The sequence below is a fragment of the Typopeltis vanoorti genome, chromosome 5 (assembly GCF_054136105.1).
Source record: "Typopeltis vanoorti isolate ZY-2024b chromosome 5, IOZ_Tvanoo_1.0, whole genome shotgun sequence".
NCBI lineage: Eukaryota > Metazoa > Arthropoda > Arachnida > Uropygi > Thelyphonidae > Typopeltis > Typopeltis vanoorti.
In genome coordinates, this window is record NC_143553.1 from 85,486,422 (window position 1) to 85,508,363 (window position 21,942).

General features: G+C 35.8%; 1 long non-coding RNA gene across 1 annotated transcript in view; it reads right to left on the reverse strand.

The window, feature by feature from the left end:
- The window catches only part of LOC150106610 (uncharacterized), a 45,330-nt gene extending 23,625 nt beyond the window's left edge, over positions 1–21,705 (reverse strand). Inside the window, exon 1 of the long non-coding RNA XR_016548319.1 lies at positions 21,532–21,705. This is a non-coding gene — a long non-coding RNA (uncharacterized LOC150106610). The remainder of the gene's footprint in view (positions 1–21,531) is intronic.
- Positions 21,706–21,942: the final 237 nt, after the last annotated feature.

Consider the following 21,942-nt stretch of genomic DNA (forward strand, 5'->3'; position numbering starts at 1 on the left):
ATGATGTTTGTATCCTTTTCTGAAATGGACAACTCTATCATAGGAGGAAGTAAATTTAAGCATAAAGAAATACATAAATTGACTTGGATCATGCCAGATGGCAATACAAGAAACCAAATTGACCATGTTGCTATCAATAGTAAATTTGTAAGATCCATGATTGATGTAAGAATCAGATGCAGATGTTGATTCTGACCGCTTCTTGTTAGTGAAAAAGTTGAAATTAAAACTTGAAAATGTATTAAGAAAGAAAAGAAGTTCAAGAACTGCATTTGATATTGAAAAATTAAAAAAAAAAAAAACAAGAGAAAAGTTTGCTTTGGAGATAAAGTACAGATTCAATATATTAGAAATAGAGGAAAATCAAGATGTAACAGTGTTACATCTTGATTTTCTTGGAATATTCGAAAAACTTCAGGATACCTACCTAAGTTGCTGAAGATGTAATTGGTAAACAAAGAAAAAAGAAAAACAAAGAATGGTTAACTGCAGAAACTTGGAAGATCATTGAAGAAAAAAAAAAAGATTAAATTATTAATGAACAATACAAATTCAGAACAATTATATAAAGCAGGCATGGGCAACCTTTCCTAGTTCAGGGGCCAAATTATTAAATAAAATAAATTAATACTAAATGAATTAAAACAAGTTGCTACTTCATATTTCATTTATTTATAATATAATGCTTTGGTATAAAGCTCTACAAAAATTTTATAATATAATGAACGACATAATTTAATGTGAAGAATGGCCTTGTACTTCAACTATGAGACTATCAATATTGATTAATATTACTTAAGGATAATCACACAGAATTTTCGAGGTTTTCGTCCGTTATTCTTGTCCGAATTTTTGATTTATTGTATTTTATCCTCGAAAAAAACTGTTCACAAATGTGCTGCCGAAAAGACAAATGATTTTTCTTAAAAAGGCGTGTAAATTTGTATATTTTTCTTCCACCAAATAAAATTTATAAAAATCTTTCAAAGCAATGTTGTTAAATTGTGAATTTAGCACTAAATCCGCCTGAAGCTCAATAAGTTCCATCTGTAAGTTTCTGGCACATCATTTACATCAGCATCCATCGGACGAGCAAATATAGCGAATGTGGAGTCTTTGTTTTTGAAGCCAGCAAACCTTGTATCAAATTGCTCTATTAGTGCCTTCAGTTCATCTCCATAACAATTATAAGGGATATTTTTATGAGTTGCTAGAGTAGGAAAATGATAACAATTTTTAGCTCTTATCTGACTTTCCAACAATCTTAGTTTATTACAAAAAGCTTTGACATGTCCATGCAGTTCATGAACCAATTGTCCTTGTTTTTGCAATTTAAGATTCAGTTTGTTTAGGTATCCGGTGACATCTATAAGGAATGCTAAATCACACACCCACTCATCATCTTTTACTTGGTTAATTGTGTTTCCTTTTATGTCCATAAAATCTGCAATGTCTTCAGATCATAAAATCATTTTAACATTTTACCTTTACTCAACCATCTCACTTCACAATAATAAGACATATCTTCATAATCCGAAAATAGGTCTGCCAAATACTCCTTAAATTGGCAGTGATTAAGTGCACGTGACTTAATAAAGTTAATACTGGCTACTACAACTTCCATAACATTTGTGAATTTAAGCGATTTTGCACACAGATTTTGTTGGTGGATAATGCAGTGAAAATTTGTTCAATTTTCCAGATGGATCTGTAGTTTTATTGCTCTTTCATGAACTATTCCAATAAATCCCTTCTGTGCACCAACCACTGCAGGGGCTCCATCAATGCATATGCCAGATAGTGAACTCCATTTAAGCCCAAATCTCTCGAAGACTGTGTTGACTGTTTCAAATATATCTTCACCAGTAGTTGTTCCTTTTAATGGCTGAAGCGCCAATAATTCTTCTGTGATGTTGAAATCCGCATCAACTCCTCGAATAAATATTGCTAGTTGTGCTGTATCGGAGGCATCGGTGCTGTCATCCAAAGCAATTGAAAATGCTTCTAATCTAGCAATCTTCTCTTTTAAACTTCTTTTGATATCATCAGCCATAATTTCTATCCATCAGACAGCAGCAAGTCTCGACAAATGAATATTCTCGAAGTCTTTTTTCTTTTCAGGACATATTATACTTGCAACATCCAGCAGACATTCTTTGATAAATTTTCCTTCATCAAATGACTTAGAATGCCTAGCGATTTTTCACTTACCACAAAGCTGGCTTTGACAATGCTGTGGTGCTGCATTTTTTGCTTGTTGAACATTTGATGCTGGATATCCACGTTCTTCTTCAACTTCTGTATTTCATCTTTTCGTAGTTGTCCATCAATTTTTGGGTGATCCGCATGTCTCAAAGTAAAGTCTCTTCAAGTTGTATTCTTTGTTGACGGATATGGATTCGTTACACAGCAAACATCTTGAAATTGACAATTCTCTGCAATTACTTTTCTTTTTTTTGCAATAACCCCTGACATTGTCCCAAATTTATAAGTGATATTCAGAACTGTAAAACAAAAACTGTCTTCTACACTGCAGGCACTGAACAAAACACAACATCAACACAGGCACCGAACAGTACATAACATCAATGCAGACACTGAACAAAGCACAACACCAATGCAAGTACCGAAATGACATGTAACACGTTCATACACACCACTAGTCAAGAAAGAGACCTTGGTTGGAGAAAACATAGTGTACTTTGCACAAGTCATATGACGTCAGCTTAATGTGAGTTAGTAGAACACACTGTTTTCTCCCACCATGAATCAGACAAACTTCGCTGAAATAGATCAGGGCCAGATCATAAGAAGTAGAGGGCCGGATCTGACCCGCAGGTTGCCCATATGTGATAAGGTATACAGCAGTCATTATAATGAACTAAATAAAAGCGTAAAGAGAGCTGCAAGAAAAAATATATTGATGAATTACAAAAGAAGTGCAACATGCCATAGAAAGTGGACAAATTAGATATTTATCAGATTATAAAGCGAATCAATAGTCACAAAAAAGTAACCTCTTCCTCCAATAGAGACAAACAAGGAAAGTTATTGATGATTGACTCCAAAATCGAAGCAAGATGGAGAGAATATTTTATAAAACTTTAAATGTGAAAGGAAGATACAGGGTCTCAAGAGGCGCAAAATAATACAACTAACATTTCCAAAGACAAGATTTCGATGAGCGAAGTCAAAGATGCCCTGAAGGCACTAAAAATCTAACAAAGCATCCAGAAATGATATCTATGCCAAAATGCTAAAAGCTGATCTTAACACAACTACTACCATATTACAAAGGTTATACAATAAAATATGGAAGGCAGAAAAAATTCCTCAACAATGGAAAGAAGCAGTAATTATAAAAATCCCCCAAAAAATGAGATTTGACCAAGCACAAAAATTGGAGAAGAATAAGTTTGCTTTCAATTCCCAAAGTTTTTACAAAAATTTTAATTATGAGGGTGGTCTGAAACGTTCTCGGCCTCGACCATAGATGGCAACACTATCGGCAAGATTTTTTTTTTTCCCCTAAATTGGTACATCTGTCATAAGCATCCATGTGGAATTGCAAGTCATTCTATCAAATAGTTTGTTTTATGCAGCTGTCTGAAGCAAAAGTGTTGTCTGTATCCTTTGAAATGGATAAAATTGAGTATCGTGCGGTTATAAAATTCTTGGTAAACGAAGGTTTAACACCAAAAGAAATTCATCCGAAGTTCATAAAAGTTTATGGGCACTCTTTTCCTTCATTTTTGACAATTAAGAAATGGACTGCCGAGTTTAACGTAGCCGTACCAGCCTTGAAAATGATCCACGTGAAGGACGTCCAAAAAGTGTAACAATACCAGAAATATTGATCAAGTGCATGATATGGTATTGGATGACTGGCGAGTCAAAGTGAGTGAAATTGCTGACTACAGACCAGTGGTTGCCAAAGGGGTCGATATAACATTGTTAGGGGTCGATTCGGGTTCAGGGATTGATTGGGGGTCAATAGAAAAATATAAGACATCATTGTATGGGTAATATTTAATTCGGTTAACTTGGATTACCTCCATCCTGAATGAAACACAATTAAGAGTGAATCGTGGGAAGTGACATGAATAAGACCTATAAGATGGAGCAAGGTCATGAAAATAGTTACGGAGGCCAATCAAGTAGGCCAAAATGACGTATTTACCAATAAACGAATGTCTGTGGTTCCCACCTGGCCGGCACGGTGGGAGCGAGATGGCAACACGTGTGCAGTTGCTTATTTACTTATACTTACACGTATTCGATCACAGTCTCATTTTTGCGCATCGACATACAAGTGAGCGTTAATGTTCTAAAATTCATCAACATGCATATTATAATTCAATCGTTATTCATTCATGAACTAAACTTCTCTATGTTGAAGAGTTGAGCAGGGCTGGTAGTAATACCAGTAGTTTATTAATATCACTAGTAATACCAGTGATATTACTAGTGATAGTAGTAGTAATATAATAATATATACTATATTATACATACAATAAACACTAACTATAAAATAAACAATCTAAAAACTCACATAAGCGTCTTTTTCGCTTATCCTATTATAATTACATAATAGTAAAATAGAGGGGATCGATAAAATGTCAAGAAACTCTTGAAGGGGTCGACAGTCAAAGAAGTTTGGCGACCCCTGCTATAAACATTTCAAAAGAACGTGGAAGATATATTTTGCATGAAGAATTGCATACAAAAAAGCTTTGCACAAGATGGGTGCCACGCTTGCTCACAGCAGATCAAACATACACTCGCATGAAAATCTCCGAACAGTGCTTGGAGCGTTTTAACAAGAATAAAACTGATTTTGTGTGTCAATTTAATACTATGGATGAGACTTGGATTCACCATTACACACCAGAATCCAAACTGTGGACAGAAGTCAGTTGTTCAGCGCCAAAGAAGACAAAGTCGGTTCCATCAGCAGGAAAGGTCACGGCATCGGTGTTTTGGGATGCTAAAGGCATTTTGTTTATTAATTATCTTGAAAAGGGTAAAACCAGGGAATATTATTCCAATCTTTTAACCAGACTAGATGAAAAAATTCATGAGAAAAGACCTAGTTTGCAGAATAAAAAAATCATCTTTCATCAGGACAATGCACTTGCCCACTAAGGTGTTTTGGCAATGGGAAAATTAAGGGGATCTGCACTATGAATTGTCGGAACATCCACCCTATTCCTCAGATTTGGCTCTCTCTAACTTCTGTCTCTTCCCAAAACTCTTCCTCACTGGTCGGTGTTTTCTTCAAATCAAGAGGTGATTGCAGCTGTAGAGGGGTATTTTTCAGATCTTACTGAGAACCGCTGCAGGGATGAGATAATGGCACTGGAGCATTGCTGGAATAAATGTATTAGCCTTAAGGGAGATTATGTTGAAAAATAAAAAGTATTTTGAAATTATGAATTCGTTTTTTTTTCATTGTTAGGAAAAGAACTTTTCAGACTACCCTCGTACATCCACAGATTAATTTTGAAATAGTCAAGTATTCTCATACATCTAATTTTGCATTACATGCAAGCGATCACCGTTGTCATAAAATTCAGAAATACTATTAAACAAAAATTAATTTCACAAGACTGATTTTCATTTGTTTCACTATCAACTGTAATCCCCAAAAAAATGCTAATTTATATTCTTACACTACAACCACCCTCTTTCACCCTTAAGAGGTTATGCAGTTGTAATGCAGTATTGGAGAGCTTAGTCCACCTTTACTAGTCCTCAAGATACTTCAGGCACAAACTTTGTTTGCTTACACTTGGATAAAGGATTAAACTTCCAACATCTTTCTCCAAATCCAGAGTAACTCAATAATAAGGTGAGACACCTTTTGGCAACTCATATAGGTAAATATGAGTTCTCCATTACTTCCACCTTAGTATCACAACCTCTAGGTCTGGCTCCCACTAATGAGACCTCAATAAAGGTCGAAACCGGTCTGGGTAGTGGCTCTTCCCTTAATGCATAGCATTATACATGTCTGTAAGGAGATGTGCTTTGCATTATGGAAGATACTAGACAAGTGAAGAGAGCTTAGTCCACCTTTACCATGAGTTATGTCAGTCCTGAAGATACTTCAGGCACAAACTTTGTTTGCTTACACTTGGATAAAGGAATAACTAAATTTATTATAGTCTAACCAAGTGAAAAAAACTTCCAACTTCCAACAAGCAGTATTGGAGTATCAGTTTATTATTTTCACAACATGAATTAGTCATTGCAATTATATACTTAAACATTCCGCATAAAAACTTTTTAATACTGGGGGTGCTTAAGGGTCAAACCTGTATAACTGAGAGGAGACCTATACATAACTTTTAAAGGAATGTGGAGAACCGACCAGGGCTTCTAATCTAATGTCCAATCCTCACCTCCCCGTAGTGCACCCTGTTGGTATCTACCTGGATACTGAACGAACGAGGATGGGCTGGCAATTTGGGATTTAGCCTACCAAACTGTATTCTTATTGGCTTAAACAAATATAGAAAATGATGGTACAACATGACAAAATTTCATGCCGGCTGGGGCACGCCCGGTTAAACAAGGCCCCCGTTGTTTTCGCCATGGAACCAGGGCAAACAGCAAAAAGTCAGCTACTGGAACACATCTGAAAGCACATCCCAACTCAACATCACCAGAGTTAAAGATCAGTAAAATCAACATATGAAGCCTGAATGGCAAAGAAATGGAGCTAACTGAGGAATTGGATAAGTACCAGATCAACATAATAGGGGTAACTGAAACAAAAAGGACAAAAACTGGTGAGATCTTTCTGAATAAAAAAAATATGTTATATTTGGGAAATGACAATCAAGGAAAAGAAGGATTAGCCTCGTATTATTCAACACATAATACAAGGCTAATCTTCTTGAATGGCAGGCAGTCTCAAGTAGTGATGTGGGCAAATATCAGAATGGGGAATTGGACAATGAGACTTATTTCTGACTATGGCCCCACAGAAGGTTCTATTAAGGTAGAAGTGGAGGAATTTTTTGATGCTTTAGAAAAAGCAACTGACACAATGAAAAAGGAAAAGTTGGTCCTTGTTGGGGATCTAAATAGCAGAGTAGGAAATGATTGTCAGACATACAAAAACATTTTGGGAAAATTTGGAGAAAAGAACAAATCTAATAATAATGGCAAATACCTGTTGGACTTCTGCTCAGGACATGGACTGCTTATTACTAACACCAAGTTCCAACATAAAAATATGCACAAATTCACATGGAGAGAAAAGGCAAGGAATAAGAAAAGTCTCATTGACTATGTTATTGTTGATAGTGATGTTTTCTCCCTGGTGCAGGACACCAGAGTGTACAGATGATTTGAAATTGGAAGCGATCACTATTTAGTCTTGAGCAGGATAAAATTGAATTTCGTATTGAAAAGAATAACATGTAAGAAAGTTTTAAAGCGAATAAAAGTTGAGCAGCTCTCAGATGTGAACTGTAGACTAAAATACACAATTATTGAAGAAAAAATGAAAGAGTTTGAGAACAGGAACCAAACCTTGGAGATTCAGTGGCAAGCCTTGAAGAAAACCCTGATTGATTCAGCCAGAGAGGCATGTGGTGAGGTTGTCTGCAAAGACAGAAAAATCAGAACTCAATTGTGGACACAGGAAATTAAAGAGGCAGTGAAGGAAAAGAAGAAAGCATATCAAATGTTCCTTGCAAACAAGTCAGCTTTTGCTCTTAGAGAATACAGAGGCAAATGTAAGAAAGCTAAACAGTGTGTAAAACTAGCTAAACAAAAGACATGGGAAGACTTTGGCAAGAACATAGAAAATAAATATCAAAAAGGTGGTAAGATATTCTGGAGGTTGTTGAAGAAGCTTAGAAATGGAGGAAAGACTGCTGTAAAAGGAGTTAGAGATGATAAAGGTTAAATGAAAATAGGGTAAAAAGATTTCCTTGAAGTATGGAGTAATAGCACAGTGGTAAAAAACAATCAACAGGCATATCAGGAATACGTATCCATACTTGAAGTAGGAAAAGCCATCAAAGGCTTAAAATGTGGAAAGGCAGCAGGAGTAGATCATATTCGACCAGAAATGCTGAAGTATGGTGGTATAAAAGTCTTACAGTGGCTGCACTGCATAGTTCAGAAAGCCTAGACAGAGGGACGAATTCCCAATGATTGGAGTAGAGCTCTCATAGTACCCATATATAAAAAGGGAAATAAAACTGAATGTGAGAATTACAGAGGTATTTCCCTACTGAGTGTTCCTGGCAAGATCTATGCAAGTAGATTTCATCAAATTCCTGACATGTACCCCTTGAGGGTACATGTCAGGAATTTGATGATGATGATTATTTAAGAAACACAACTGTCTTTCAAAGATTTGCCAGAGAAAGTATGTTACTGACATAATATTGTCAAAAGTTAGTCTTACTCAATCATTGCTAGTATTGATAATTTTCTGTTGTTTTTGTAAATTTTATTATTTGTCTTGCCTGCTGAAAATTTATATGAATTCACCCTTTACTATGGCAATAAATGAAAGGAAATGCAAACTACACTTTTTTAGTTTTGTGAAAATGATACCAAAACTGAAGGTGACAGTAAGAGACTAAAAAGTATTAAAAACACTGGATAAGAGTTCTGCTGTGTCATCAACTAAATTAAGAAATGCTTTCTAAGGAATTCAAGTGGTTGTGCTATGAAGATGATGTATAATGTACAGAAAATATCCTGGGGATGCTGACTAACTACGTTACTACACGATTTGCAGGGCTCTTTCAAAGTGGAGACATTTAGGGCCCATGAGACATTCAATTTTCAAAGGAAAATGCTATGACAGGCCTGGCCAGAAATCACTCAAGAAATATGTCTAGTTGCCTTCCAAAGAAAGGTGGATTCTAAAATATCTGAATACCAGAAGTGCCTTTTTAATGCAGCCTATTATAAAACATGAATTCAATAAAGTGATGTACTGACTTCAAAAAGGCTGTCTAAATAGTACCAAAATGACATGAAACGTAAAGGATATATGTCAAAGAAAAATTAGTGAAGGAAATCAAAGAAACCATTAATAGCAAGTCTTCTTCTAGATGCTTTTACAGATACTTCAAATGAAAAGAAACTCATCCATTATATGGGATGCTTAGATAAAATTCGGAAGAGGCAATTTGTTTACAAAATTCCTTTCCGAAATTTAGTTAAGGCATACTTTGATAAGATAGAAAATGAAATGAAGTTTTTCTTGCCAGAAGACTGGTACTTAATTAAGAAATATTTGAAAGAGAAGTGAAAAAAACAAATTTATAATTTCAAAATTATTTTTATTTTTCAACATAATCTCCCTTAAGACTAATACATTTATTCCAGTGATGCTCCAGCGCCATTATCCCGTCCCTATAGGGATTCTCCATAAGATCTGCAAAATATCCCTCTACAGCTGCAATAACCTCTTGATTCGAAGAAAAACACTGACCAGCGAGGAAGAGCTTTAGTTTTGGAAAGAGAGAGAAGTCAGAGGGAGCCAAATCTGGGGAATAGGGTGGATGTTCCAACATAGTGCAGATCCCTTAATTTTCCCATTGTCAAAACACCTTTGTGGGCAGGTGCATTGTCCTGATGAAAGATGATTTTTTCTTCTGCATACTGGGTCTTTTCTCATGAATTTTTTCATCTAGTCTGGTTAAAAGATCGGAATAATATTCCCTGGTTATTGCATTATTGCTTTACCCTTTTCAAGATAATTAATAAACAAAATGCCATGACCTTTCCTGCTGATGTAACTGACTTTGTCTTCTTTGGCGCTGAACAACAGGCTCCTGTCTGGTGGTTCAGCAGCACTGTTGACTGTTTTGACTGCTGTTTGGATTCTGGTGTGTAATGGCAAATGAATCCAAGTCTCATCTATAGTAATAAATCGACATACAAAATCACGGAGGGGGGGGGGGGCAGCTAAAGCTCTAGCAATGCCACTAATTCTGGCTACAGTTGATCTCAATTATGTTAATGAAAAGATCTCCCTATATTTATGAATTGATTCTGGTCAGAGGCGTAGCTGGGGGGCGGTCTGGCCCAGGTGGCACTTTGAATCTTACCCTATATGCCGTTTTGACTTTTTGTAGCATTTTTGATGTGTATTGAGAGGGGAGGTGCAGGGGGGGGGGAGGCAGCAAAAGCTCTAGCAACTGCCACTGATTCTGGCTACAGTGGATCTCAATTATGTTAATGAAAAGAAGGCATTTATTTCATTAATTAGTGAAGATAATGGTATCAAGAACCTACGGTACCTTGGCAGTTTTAAGCTTCTGGATGTACAAAGTAGTAAAACCAAATTAATTGTGTAGTAAATGTGCCTTTAAGATTAGGACAAATTGATCAAGGAAAAATATACATATATTAATGCCCACTGCCTCTACATCATTTCAGAGGTTTGGTAGCTCTATTATATTATTACTTGACACCTCCAGGGAGTCCAAAGACTCATCGTGTGAGAGAGAGAGAGGGCACCTGCTCTACAACTCTCCATCTCCACTACTCAATCCACCAACTACCATCATCTACATCAGCGGCATCTACTGACCACCAACACCACCACTAGTATTTTCAAGATAATCACAAACATCCATAACCATGGTGGGATTCGAACCTGCAGCCTTTTTGGCTAGAGAGCGGATATGCTAACTACTTGGCCAACCAGGCCGGCAATGTAAAAATTTTCAAAACCACAACACTACATGCCTATTGATGTCAACTACAATATATATATAGTGACATTAACCCTTTTTTCTCTCACATTCTGAAGAATGCCACATCCAAAACAATCTTTCACATGAAGTAAAGTTAACTTCATGATTATTTTTATAGTGATCGTCCATTTCTTTATTATTCCATCACCTTCATTATTTATTATTTTCTTTTAGTTTATTAGTTTCTCAACTCCCACAATGAGTCTGACTCCATGGAAATAAGATGTTAACAATAATACTTTTCAAATTTCATACATACTTATATTTTAGTAAGTTTTTACGCATTTTAACATATCAATATCATTCTATCTTATATTTTTTTTAGTCTTTACCTTTCATATTTTATATTTTGAATTTTAGCTATCTTTTCTACACTCTGGTTTTAATTTATTATTCCCATATCCTGAGTTCAGCGATTGATTTTTATTTAGTATATTGGAAGTTTTTTAACTTGGTTAGACTATAAATTATATATTTAGTTTAATCCTTTATCCAAGTGTAAGCAAACAAAGTTTGCGCCTGAAGTATCTTCAGGACTGGGGCATCTTGTGGCAAAGGTGGACTGACTTCACATCTCTTGCCTTAGTATCCAATGCTGCAAAGCGCAATTATATACAAGCACAATAATATACATGTCCACAAGGAGATGTGCTTTGCATTATGGAATACTAAGGCAAGTTATGTGAAGTCAGTCCACCTTTGCCATGAGTTGCCCCAGTCCTGAAGATACTTCAGGTGTAAACTTTGTTTGCTTACACTTGGATAAAGGATTAAACTAAATATATAATTTTTTTCAGCACCATTATATTTCAATATTTATACACCATGTTTCCATTTTATATCTCAAAATTTTATTCCTTTTTCCTCAATCAATTTATTCTGATTTTAAAAGGCAAAAGTTAAACTATCAAGTCCATAACTATTAAGGTAGATTCATGATAACATGATCTTAATGAGATAAATGCATTCTTTTCATTAACATAATTTAAAGAAATTGTTGCCAAAATAGTTCAGAAATGTAGGAAGCTCCTTAATATAAAAAGCTTGCTTATACATTCTGATACTTAAACTATAGGAGCCACATGAACTAAACGTTCAAAATACTACTAAGTAATGTTTTGTGCACGTTATTCAGTGCACCTTTAATGACTGAATGCCCATAACACTATATGATTATCCTTTGACTTTCTTCTTACTAACTTCCTTCTCCTCATTCACAGTAACCTATCTCTTCATTAGATGTTCAATCTTATCTTCCGGATGCTTCATTTCACGCTTCATTTTCATCAAGTCTTGATGAAAATGAAGAGTGAAAGAACTCCTTCATTTCATTCCTTTTGTTATCATTACTAACAGTTTCATCTGATTTACAGTAGCAATGCTAGCTCCCATTTTGAAACACTATCATTATACTTCTCTCATATATTAATACTTTCCTTTTTAACATTCAACCTAACAGTCTACAAACATTTCACATTTCTTGATGCATGCATAAAACAATTCTCACAATGCATCAACTGAGAAAAATTCATGGCAAAACCCAACATGCTGAGTCTTTTCGTACTGTAGACATAAGATTCTTTCCATTTTCAGAAAGCAGCAAGAACACAACCAAACAAAATTAGAATAAATACTACTGCAGGACACGTGTATCCAGCATAAAAAAAATTGAAGCACAATCATAAGAAAAAAAAAAAAAAAGCCACACTAAACTATTTAGAGCAGTTTTCTTAGCACAGTTCAAATTACCACTTTTTTGCAGATTTCTTAATGAGATTAAGCATTATTTTATTCCCACTTTATTTAATCCTCTAATCCTTCAAATGCAAGTCAGATACTCTCTTTTCCAAACTCTTGAGAGATAGTGAATTTTGCTTCTCTCCCTTTCAAACACCAGCTGAAAGCAGTGTGCTTCAAGGTATATTTTGTCATAATTCTCTACCAGTAATTTTAACATAATACCCCTCCTTTGCTTTTTTTTTTTTTTGATGAGATTTTTACATGTTACCTTTCAAGTTAGGATTATATGGTCATTGCACTAAATGAGAGTTTCATCTTGCATACAAACTGGCCAACTGGCCAGTTTGTATGCAAGATGAAAACCCTGCTACATCCATACAAGATTGGCTCACTCTCCTTCAACTGAAAAAGTTCAAAGATTGCTTTATCTTTGAGCTCTTATGTAGAATTTGTCCTGTGGAACAGGACAAATTCTACATAAGAGCAGATTCTTTATGGAATACTTTTATAAGGAAACTTGTGAAACACTGCATTGTCCAAACTTAACAGATCTGATGGTCTACATTTATATCCTTATGAAGGAGTATTTTTTCAATCCTGATTTATTTACATTTAATTGGGAATTAGGTGACTGTATATACTATGTTGCTCTATTTTAGTTGTACTGAAAATATCGTAGAATTACCTTAGGAGACTAGCACTGCATATAAAAGAAAATTCCAAGTAGTTATCTGGCTATGTATTCAAAAGGATGAGTTAAAATTAAAATTGTAGAAGAATGGCCATATCAGACAGAGAATGTGGTTAAGTGAGTGGTGCAAAAGGCATAAAACCATTTAATGATCACAACTTTGTCATTTCATTCTGATGAAACAGGTTTCATTCCAAGAGTAGGGAAAAGAGGAAGGGTTGAGATTTTGCAACTGAATGAACTTGATGAATTTAGAACATTAAGTACTTTGGATGTCAATAATAGATTGTATGTATATAGGCTTTTTCATTTAAAGGTGAGTTATCCAATTTCATACAGAGATAGTTTTTTCCCTCCCAGAAACTCGGGTTTTTCATCCCATGTATAGGCAGCCTTCAGAAGGCACACAATTTACAGACAAAAAATACTGTTGGCAGTCATGTATATTAGGAAAATTAAGTAGTGTAGTGGAGTAGAATGCCCTCCTGTGATGAGTCATTGGACTCCTTGGAGATGTCACATAATAATAAGGTAGTGGAGAGCTGGATAACATTTTAGCAAATAATTTAAGGGAATGTGCTAAAAACTGGTTGCTTAATGTGTCATATAAGTAGAAGAGCATGTAAAAAACGGATAAAGGATAAGATAAATATAAATATTCGAGTGATCTGTTAGTTTCATGCTTCCATTTTGATAAACCAAAATGGAAGCATGAAACTAACAGATCACTCTAATCTCTTAAGCAGTAGTTAATATTAAAAAAAAAATTAGTTAAGGATAATATGCAGAATTTGGCATGTGAATGTTTAATAATGGATTTCTTAGAGGTCAGATTGTTTTAGTAATTATTATTATTATTACTACGGGCTACTCCAGGGAGTCCTTAGACTCATCGAGGGAGGCCCTAAACATCATGTTCACACAACTGTTCAACATTCTCACAGTATCTATCATACCTTGCCTCGCTCACTGTCATAGCACCCACAACAGACTCTGGCAGCTTATTCCACTCATTTACCACTCTAAAAGTAAAGAACCCAGCTCTAACATCCCTGCTAACCACGCTCTTGCCCAGCTTCCATGGGTGTCCCCTAGTTCTCCCACCACCAGTCCTGATCTCAAAAATATCCTCTGAATTAATCCTATAGAATCCTTTTAGCAATTTGAATGTCTCAATCATATCTCCCCTTTTCCGCCTATCAACTAGTTTCTGCAACCCACAAATCTTCAACCTGTTCTCATATGGTTCATTCCATAGACCTACTATCATCTTAGTCACTCGCCTTTGGATCCTCTCCACCTCCTCCCCATCAAGAAGGAACCGAGGTGACCAAATCTGGGCACAGTAGTCGAGATGAGGTCGTATCAGGGCTCGGTACAGAGGTACAATAACTTGCTTGTCTCTGCTCATCAAGGTATTTTTCAACAACCAAGTGAGTTGATGAGCTGATTTAGCTACTTTCGCAATGTGCCCCCTAAACTTCATCTCCCTATCCACCAACACTCCCAAGTCCCTGGCCTCATCAATCTCTTGGAGTACAGTTCCACCAATGTGGTATACTGCTGCTAATCTTTTCACTCCGAAATGCATAACCTTACATTTTGTCACATTAAATTGACATCCATTCTCCTTAGTCCAGAACTCCAATCTATCTAAGTCATCTTGCAAGACTTTGACATCTTCTGCGTTCACTATCGCCCTACCCAACTTTGCATCATCAGCAAACAAATGAACTGTCCCACTTAGACCCTTCCCTATATCGTTAATGAACAGATTAAACAGCAGTGGTCCAAGAACAGAACCCTGTGGCACACCACTAGTCACAGGCCGTCTTTTGGACTCTACTCCTGAATAAACTACTCTTTGATATCTCTCCATCAACCACCCAGCTATCCATCTCACCAACCCTACATCCATTCCCATATGTTGTAGTTTACGGATTAGAATTCCATGTGGTATCCTGTCAAACGCCTTTGCCAGGTCCAGTAATCTAATCTAATCACATTTTATAAGTTGTTGATGAGGGAATGCATATACCTTCCCCCATTAACACTGATATTTCTAGATTTCATGTTTGAAACTAACAGGATTAGATTGGCAAATGGCTACAAAACAGTTAAAGTGGTGCATGGTAATCAAGTATAGGGAAGCAGGATTCCAAGGGATCAGTAATGACTTTTTGGATTGTTCGTAGATGAAAGATGAGAGTTATTAGGAATGGTGCCAATGAACTGGCTCTTTAGGATTTGAACAGGTTGGAAACTTGAGCAAGGGTGTTGAGATGTCAATTTAATATGGCTAAGCATGAGGTTTTAAAACACTGGGATTGCCAAATGGGTATGTGTTCCATTAGTTTGGCTGAAGAACTGAGGAGACACAGGAGCATAGCTTAAGGTAATGGGCTATTCTGGGCATATCTGGTCATGTGAATTTCAAGGAGATTGACTAGAAAGGTTCCACAGGAAGTACAAGATAATATCAGGACACTGGAATAGAGTAGATGAAGAGAATATGAGCAATAAAATTTCATAAATAGAGAGTATAAGATAGAGATATAAATTACATTTATGAAATTTTATTTATAAATATATATTACAATTTTATTATACAGATACAATCCTTCAATAGACAGCAGTGGAGGGGTAGAAGGGAGGGAGAGAAAGAGAATAAGGAAAAACTGAGAAAGTATAGTTGATATGGTGTCAGACAGCTTTACCGATGACAAATTGGATAGAATTATTGACATTGGCTACAATGCAGTAACGAATGCATCACTGAATGATTTTAAGATGTATAAGAAGTTATGTGGATTAAAGAGATCCCTCTCATTAAGTCTCTTGACTCCATAAGGCTGGAGTCAAACAACTAAATTCAATCTACCATTTCATGTCAGCAAATGTTCATGATAGATTTCTTGATCAACTTTACTGAACGAGTAGTAAATTTCCAACAATATTTTAATATGAATCTCTCCCCAACAAACACAAAACAGTGTAAATCTATCTTTAGTACCATATGTAGGTTCAGTTAGATAATCTGTGGAACCTTCTCTATAGCATCATAGTAGCCCCCTCCCTCCTTGAATCTCCAAGCCAGTATCAGGATAGCAAGGAAGTAAAGCATTTAACAATGTAATGTAAAGTTGGAAAAAACATGGTTTCCCAAAACAAATTAATCAAATGTAACAACTGAGAAGTTGTGATAATACACATTTGAGATGAGGAAAAATGTTTTATGAATATTTATTAATCATATATTAGAAACATGCTATCTATCCCTCCTGCACATGCACTTTGCAGCCGTTTTAATTTCTGAAAAGAGAAAAAAATCATGTGTTCCAAGTGGTATATGATTTGCATCATCTGATATGATGGGGTGTATGGAGAGGTAGCACCTTAGTGTCGATGTCAGCCGCTGATCTCAGGGTCAGGATGTTGGGCTCTGGTCCTCACATACACTCAACTCTCACTTATGGCTCCAAGAAATTGGTAGTGCATACCAGCAGCCACACCCCGGTAAACCGCCTCGGCTGGCGGACTAAACTAAGTGAGGGTATCAGCAATAAATAATGCTGTAAATAGGGAATGTCACCCTTTATGTGCACGAAGTATAGAATGGTCAAGATTGCTGAAGAATCAACACTGACTGATCAATGGCATGACAGCAAGATGCGCAGCACATCGAGGGCACACTCCTGACATCTAAGGGACTTGTGGCCAGCCGTTGTGGAAGAGATCGGAGCCTCACCACTTATTTATCCATTGTCAACCATGAAACACACCATGTCACAATATGAAGTTAGAGATATGGTTGAGACCCCTGCAACCATCAGCTCTTATAGCCACAGGGAAGAAGAGCTTGAAACCAGCAATTGTAAGACAAGAACTACTAAGGTAGTGTATGAAGATAATATCCCAAACCCTCCAGGGAGGATATTCTCAGATGTCCCTTGTCTGAAAACCAGGAGCCATCTCTTGAAAACAGAGAATGTCAGAACACCCTACGAGGCAGGCAAATTAGATAACCTACTCCAGGAATTAGAAGTGATGAAGGCCGATATTGCAGGTATCAGTGAAGTGAGGTGGACAGATATAGGCATAATAAGAAGGGAAAAAAAAAAATCACACTATAATCTACTCTGGCAGTGACTTACAGCTTAATGGAGTAGCGCTTGTCTTAAGTAATAGAATTGCAAAATCTCTACAGGGATATTGGCCCATAAATGACAGAATCATAACAGCCAAAATAACTGCACAACCATTCAACCTGTATATTATCCAAGCATATGCACCAACCCAAGATCATCCAGATGAAGAGTTGGAACAATTTTATGAAGACATTCAAACTGCAATCTCCAGTGCTAAGTCAGATGATGTTATTATAATGATGGGCAACATAAATGCAAAAGTGGGCTCAGAAAAAATCTCATTTTGCATGGGAAACCAAGGGCTTGGAATCAGAAATGAAAGATTAATTCAATTCTGTGAACCCAATGACCTAATAATTGCCAACACACTGTTTAAACATCCTCCCAGAAGACTATATACCTGGAAAAGCCCTGGGGACATCTATAGAAACCAAATTGACTATATAATTATTATTATTCAGGCTTCCATGGAGTCAAAAGACTCATAATAATTGATTATATAATAATAAGAAAAAGATTCCGAAATACAATAACACAAACAAAAACATATCCTGGAGCAGACATAGGATCGGAACACAACCCAGTGATTGCAAAAATCAAAATAAAACTTAAGATACCAAGCCAACCATTCATAAGAAAAACTTATAATTCAGACTCACTTAACAATCACGAAGTTAAAGACTGCTTTATAAAAGAATTCACAAAATCCCTTAACAAGTCTGACACCACAACTCGCACAGAAATAGACATCTAAGATTGATGAAATTAACATGATCTGGCAAACATTCAAGAATAGCATCAATGAAGCAGCCAAAAATACACTCCCGCAATTAAAAAGGAAAAGGAATAAACCTTGGATGAATGAAAAAATACTGACATTGATGGAACAAAGAAAAAAGTTAAAGAACAAACCCGAATATAAAAGCATGAATAAAGAAATAAAAAAAGAATGCAGGAAAGCCAAAGAGGAATGGATTAAATATAAATGTATAGATATAGAAAATCTTGATAGAAAACACAGAAGCAGAGAAATGCATCAAAAGATCAGAGAAATGACAAGCAGGACAAATACAGCAAACCATGTAAGTGTCATTAGAGACTCAAGAGACCATATTCTAATGAATAAAAAATTAATCATGGAAAGATGGATTGAATACACAGGGAAATTATATGAACAACAAAGAAATGATATTCCTGAACAGACTGATTTAGAAGGACCATCCATTTTACTCTGTGAAGTTGAAAATGCCGCCAGAAAACTAAAACCACATAAAGCTGCAGGAATAGATAACATCTTGGCAGAATGGTTGAGCTCTCGATGAAAGAGGACTGAAATTTCTAACAAAATTATGCAATAAAATATACGAGACTGGATTTCTATCCAAAGATTTTAATCACTCAATTTTCGTTCCAATTCCCAAAAAAACAAAAGCTACAAGATACGAAGAGTTCAGGACAATCAGCCTGATCAGTCAACTATCAAAAGTCCTCCTATACGTTATTCTTAAAAGAAATAAAAGAAAAATAAACATAGAAATAAATGATACACAAAGTGGCTTCAAGGAAAATGTAGGTACAAGATAAGGTATTTTCAATGTCAGAATCATCATAGAAAGATATCTAGAAAAACAAAAAGATGTGTACCTCTGCTTTACAGATTACAAAAAGGCATTCGACAATGTCCAACATGAACAATTAATTGAAATCCTTTCAAAAATAGGCATGGATGGAAAAGACATTAGGCTATTAACTAATCTTTACTGGAAACAGACTGCATCTTTGAGAATAAATAGAGAGACCTCAGAAGAATTCCCAGTTCAGAAAGGTGTGAGACAAGGCTGTGTCTTTTCTCCGATTCTCTTTAACCTGTACACAGAAGAAATATTTAATAAAATTAGTAACCTCAAAGGAATCACTGTAGGGGGCAGAAATATTAATAACCTAAGATATGCAGATGACACGGTTCTTCTAGCTGAAAACAAATAAGACCTCAAAACTCTTATAGATGAAACCTCAAGTATAGCAAACAGTATGGCCTCAGTTTCAACTTTAAAAAGACAAAAATCATGATAATTTCAAGAGAAAAGAAAATACCAAAAATATGCATCAATATAAAAGGAAATAAATTAGGACAGGTGCAAAAATACATATTCCTCGGACACTTGATCACAGAAAATGGCAGGACAGAAGATGAAATTAGAAAAAGGATTGAAATTGCAAGGCCAACTTTCAACAGGATGAAAAATCTACTAACATCTAGAGAATCAAATCTGAAAACAAGACTAAGAATCTCCAAATGCTACATATGGTCTACATTATTATATGGAGTAGAGACATGGACACTCTCCAATCTGAGTGTGAAAAATCTGGAGGCCTTTGAAATGTGGATGCTGCGAAGAATTATGAGAATATCATGGAAAGACAAATGAAGAGGTACTAGAGGTGGGAGGCATAAACAGGAGCCTGATGAAAGAAATTAAAAAGAGAAAAGTAAGATATTTTGGACATATTCTGAGACATAACTGCCTAAAGGACACTTCACGAAGGAACTGTTGAGGGAAAGAGAGGAAGATGACTGGAGTGGATGAAAAATATAGAAGACTGGACGTATCTCTCATATGAGGAATGCAGCAGAGAGGTGCAGAATAGGACATGGTGGAGACACATGGTAGTCAATCTCCTGGAGGAAGAAGACACCTGACAGGACAGGATAGGATAGGATATGATGCCACTGCCCTACATAGTGGGGGCCCGAAATAGCTTGAAAATATTCCATGTTTATCATTAGTGAAGAGTTTCTGAACTATCCAACCTACCCATAATTCAAACAGTTATATACCTCTTTTTATATGTGGAAATAAAGAAAAATTATAACTTTAACCTTCATTTTTTCTCTTGCCATGTGCTGTCTCCTCCTCAGCATCTAAGAAATTAGTTTATGTTGTTTCAGGTGTTACTTTACTTCTGAATATTGATCATGTACAAACTGCAAATCCACCTAGTACACTTATCTAAAATGCTCCACAGGTTCCTAAAAATTCTTCACTCTGAAAAAAAGAGGGCAATTAGTAACAAAACATGCCATTGTAATGTTATTCCAATATACTTCTCAATTTCTACTCATTCACAGTAGGTGTGATGCACAATTTCTCATGTTATGCATTACCATTATAAAATATCACTGGACTACTGTTGGGTGATAATGACTTACTATGTTAAGAAGCTGCCAATTAAATTCAAGATGCTAAAAAATTATATTCTTATTTAATCCTTTATCCAAGTGTAAGCAAATAAAGTTTGCATGTGAAGTATCTTCACAACTAGGGTATTTGTATATAGAGGCTAATGACATCAAATTAATGCTTTAGTATCTCATAATGCAAAGCACACATTTTGTCAGGTGTGTATAATACTATACATTTTGGGAAAGACCACTACCCAGACCAGTTTTGACCTTTGTATAAGTAAAAGGTCTTCTCCAAAAACTAGGCAATCATTCAGATCACTCTAACCTCAAAGTGACCCAAAACATCATATAACTCATTACACTCCATTAATCTCAGCAATGGTTCTGCCAGACAAAAACCTGCAGAAGCCCCAGCTCCGCCCAGTGGAAGACAAAAACATCAACCTCCATCATCCAGAACCATTTATCTCCAAGGGCAAAGCATCCACTGAAAGTACCCGATAATGGCCACCAGTAAAAGCCAGACCCAGAATGAATACAATGGTTGAAGTAATGCAGAAGTCATATCTCTCATATAGAAGTAGTGAAATTGTGTAACATCTTATTATTAAATCTTATTATTAAAATACTCTGCTTTACAGCTAATGCTTTGGTTATGAATTAAATTCAAGCTGCTCTTAGCATAAATGGGCTAAAATATCAATTACATATCATAAAAAGCAAACTTTTTTTTTTAATGGAGCCAAGTACTACCGGAGGAAAATCGTTATTATCTCCGTATGCGTTGACCTAACTCAAGTTCAGTTTCTATTTAAAAAAAAAAAAAAAAAAAATTCCCTCATGGAAGGGTGCTTTTTAAGGAAAAATTCTCCATATGTAACAGCTCAGTAGACTAAACAGTTCATAAAAAATACTAAAGCGCATTGCGTTGCAGACTACACTCCAGAAAAATATGCCCAATACAAATTGCAAGGGATGTGCAACCAACCTGACAATCTAGAGGGCGAAAACAGTAATTGAACTTACCATTTAAACTGATCATAATAAAAGTCTTTTATAAAATCGGTAATACCTAAGGCTTCTTTACCCATTTAGATTTACTTTTTAGTGAACTTACTCTGTTACAAATTATCGCGGAAAAGAAATAAACCGCAAATTTAATAAAGTTCAACACACGTGTGAGGACTCTTATTGATTATAGATGGCGCGAGTATCGATTGACTGAGTTCACACATCTTAAGGAAAGTGAGTCAAGTGTTCTGTTGAAAAGGAAGCCGCCTATAATTTAGAAGCGTATGCTTGGCTGATATTATTTTCGATATTTCATCATCATCATGTTCAATCTAAATACTAATGATAATGGAAATGATCTGACAGGAGATGTTACGTTGATTGCCGGTGACGCAAAGATAAGCAGGGGTGATAATGATATCCAGC